We start from the raw sequence: 3,997 nt of genomic DNA, 5'->3' as shown, positions 1-3,997 counted from the left end.
TGCTGGATCCTAGTCCTGGCCCTGGGGAAGAGGCAGAATCTAAACCCACAATAGAAAAAATGTTTGTATTTCATCAAGTCTTTCTATTCTTTCAAGTATAGTGTTTTTCTCGTTTAGCTATTGATATTCCATGTGAAATCAGCCTCAAGAACTCAGTGACACTTGTCCTCGGCTTTCATTATCATATAGGAAACTGTGGGGAATCTTCTATTCTCTTCTGTTTGAAAGAAGACTTAATATCATACACTGCTTAGTGTGGCCTTGACACCCACTCCAACGTTCAGTCTCACGAAAGAGAATCATTTAGGGTTAAAGAAAGGATGGGGAGATTTGGACTTTCTGAAGCTGTAACAGCTTCTCCTCAGAAAAACAACATCATCATCAGAGCAAATGATATTAATTCCTTATTCTGTAAAAGGTTTTGCGCTTTTTTTTCCCCCATAACTGCCTGAGAGTTGTACTGTTCTCATCTTCCATCCTTTATAGACTAACAGAGGTTCAGAGATGTTCTGGAACCTGCCCATATCACACAGTAGTGGACGCTGGCTTTACTCCAATTGCTTTGTCTCTATTAACTTCAAACCAAAAGAATATAGGGCCTCCAAAAAACTGACGAGTTTGGCTTCTAAACATTGCTTAAAAGTGAATAAATCATTATTCTTTGCAATAGGAAACATGGCTGCATGCCATATTTGAAGAAATGCAAAAGATATAGAAAAATGTATTGTGTGGTTAACAATTAAAAGAAGAAAAAAAATTAGTTTATCCACCTCATTTCAGTCAGTGGAAAATAGCTAAAAATTGATTTTGCAGAAGAGACTTTCACCTCTTGACTTCAGTTGTTTTTGAGACTATCTCTAACTCCAGTTTAGGAGGTAAATAAAAGGTAAATGATTACATTATTTCTGGTTAAATGTTTTCCAGGGGAATGCCAGTCAAGGCAGAGAACTACATCCGTCCTTCCTGCTGGTTTGTCATCAACAGTTGATATCTTCTAAGTAAGTGAATGGCTCTCTCCAGACCAGAAGGAAGATGAGGGGTGAAACCATTGTCTTCTAATGAGTGCATTGGGGTGCCATCGGTGGCCATTGGACATGGAGGTGTTCAGAGGAGCTGTGGCCTTGGGTCATATGGTTATACTGAGGCCACTGAAATCAGCCAATTCATTGCACCTTAGTAAATCTGGGCCCTTCTTTATCCAGCATGTAGATGACTGGGGTTGGAATGGGTCCTTTTTGACAGTGAGTCAGTATTGGAAGTTTGATGGATCCATTTATTGACTTGTATTGAGTTCTTCTCTGGACACACATTCATTAACTCCAAACTGTTTCTTGGACACTTACATTGTGCACAGTGCTAAGGATGCGCAGATGGAAGGTGACATTCCTGCCTTCGATGCTCACTGTTGAGTCTAGCTCCACAGCACTCTGCTAGTCCTTGTGCACTTACTAGAGAAGTATAGGCTGTGCCTATACTGCCTGCCCTCAGCCTGCAGTAAATCCAGAGGAACACAAGCCTGAGTGGGAGGTTCTCAGAGGACTGCAGTGTCTATGTCATTTTCAATCTTATGTGCTCAGCACCTGCCTCCTGCCCAACCCTGTAAGACTAAGCCTCATACATGATCACTGAGGGGCTCTTGGCCAGTCTCCTACTCAACTCAGAACCTCCTTCCAATGTCCGGAGTCTTCCTGAGGATATCCGGATACAGACTTCTCTCCACCACTGTGGCAGCCCATCTGTTATTGAATCCCTTTAGTAACTGGGAAGTTACTAGTTTCCTTCATACTAAGTCAACACCAGCCTAATTTGCAGTCTCAACAACGGATGCAGATTCTCCCTTCAGAAACTACGTAAACTAAATCAGTTTCTTGATACAGTGTTGGGCTTCAGGCATTTAGAGACACCCTAAGGCAGTGGGAGGATGGATACTAGCAGGAAGACAGGGCGAGTAAGATGGAGAGGGCCAGATGGGTGTGGGGGAAGGGCTCGGGAGCAGCTTAGCTTGATCAGGAGCCCTGCATTTAGAGTCAGGCCAGACCCTGGTGCCGCCCTTTACTAGCTGTTTGATCTAACTAGAGATTTAATCATGGTAAGCCATACTTTCTTCATCTGTTAGGTAGTGGTAGTGGTTTAGTCTCTGTGTCTGATTCTTGCAATCCTGTGGACTATAGCCCACCAGGCTTCTCTGTCCATGGAATTCCCCAGGCAAGAATACTGAAGTGGGTAGCCGTTCCGTTCTCCAGGGGATCTGAAGGATTGAACCCACGTCCCCTACATTGCACGCGATCTCCTGTATTGCAGGCAGATTCTTTACTACTGAGCCAGCGGGGAAGCCCTCTTCATCCATTAACTAGGGCAGTAAAACCTGGCTAGTAAAAATGTGCTGAGAATTTAATGAGATACTATTTGCAAATACTCAGCCTAGGGCGTGGCACACTGTGAGCTATCAATAAATGGGAGCTCTGAATAATCCCAAAAGCACTCTAGTATAGAAAGCAAAAAAAGGTATCACAGGGCAAGGGGAATACAGTGTGACTAAGATATGGTCTTTGCCTTCAGTTAACAGTGACTAACAATGACAACATCCTATACAGATGCGATATAGGCCAATGGCTAAGAATAAGGGATCCTCACCGTTATCACTTTTGACGAGTTCCTTAACCCATCTGGGATGGTTTACTCATCTGTGAAAAGGCATACCAACAACAGTGCGTACGTCAGAGGATTACAGAGAACATTACGTGAGATAGTACACTTAATATTCCTAGCATCAAGTAAGTATCTGCACTGCCACATAGAGAGAAGAACTAGAACATGTGCAACAATGTGACTGCATTTTTTGCACCAACAAGCTGGGAAAGAGAGAGTCATATGTGTGTAACTTTTAACAACAGGAGGGAGCAGAAGGAGAAAGGGGGATAGTGGGATTGTGGAAAGCTATGTATAGATTCTTCCCTGTTCCTATGCTAGTGGTATCAATAAGGCAGGACTCAGGGATAAGGGGTGGTAGGCATAGATCAGTGGCTGGCGGGGCTGGGGGAGGCGAGCCCTCGGCTAAGTGCCTGTGAGGTGGGGAGCCAGGCAGGCCGGTGCTGGAGTGTTCAGGTAGGTGGGCAAATCAGGAGATTGCCTGGGAGGGGATTCGAAGGAGCATTTAAACAATTGTGCCTGCCCAGTGGGCCTCTCAGTTTCCCCTGGAGGGTCCCAGTGTAGTCACCTGGCTGCTGACTGTGTTCCAGACAGTGGTCCAGGTACTTCCAGGTACTTCCAGACAGTGCAAGCATTTAGCAGTGCCCTGTACTTGGTGTTACACTCTGCTGTCACCAAACTGAAATTCTTAATAACTTTTGAACAAGGAGCCCTGTGTTTTCATTTTGCATTGAGCCATGAAATCATATAGCCAGCTCTGTTAATCATAAAAGGAACCAAGCCTACAGGCATTCATGGGAGGAGGGGAGAATCATTCCCCACTGAGGGTGGGCAGCAGAAAGGAAAGAAGACATCACAGATGAGGGTGCATTTTGAATGTGACCCTGAAAATGGGCAGGGTTTGGATAGGTGGAAATCAGAGTATGGCTGTCTGGTTGGAAGAAATACACTGACAAAGTCAAGAGGTGGAGGAGGATGGTAAGAAACCCTTGTGAATTCAGTCCCCATTCCTGAGCTGCTCACATGGGCTCTCCTGGGGCAGCGCTGTGCTCAGCTGGACTTTCTCAGGACAGCCTTTTCCCCAAGACTTCTCTTAGACCTTTCCTCCAGGTCCATTCTGCTAGATGCCTGTCCAACTCATGCATTAAATTTAGCCATGTTATTCATAGAAACCACGAAGCAAGGCAGCAGGCAGGAGAGGTAGATATAACAAAGAATCAAGGAGAAAATTTTCATTGAAAAGTGTGGTTATTGAAATAAAAATGAAAAATACTTCAATAGGTCAAGTAATAGATCAAATGCAGACCAAGAAAAAATTCAATCAGGAATCCCCATTATCCAACTTGCT

The sequence above is a fragment of the Giraffa tippelskirchi genome, chromosome 2 (genome assembly GCF_054371585.1).
Source record: "Giraffa tippelskirchi isolate mGirTip1 chromosome 2, T2T-mGirTip1v1.2.pri, whole genome shotgun sequence".
Classification (NCBI taxonomy): Eukaryota; Metazoa; Chordata; class Mammalia; order Artiodactyla; family Giraffidae; genus Giraffa; species Giraffa tippelskirchi.
This window is presented reverse-complemented; position numbering follows the sequence as displayed.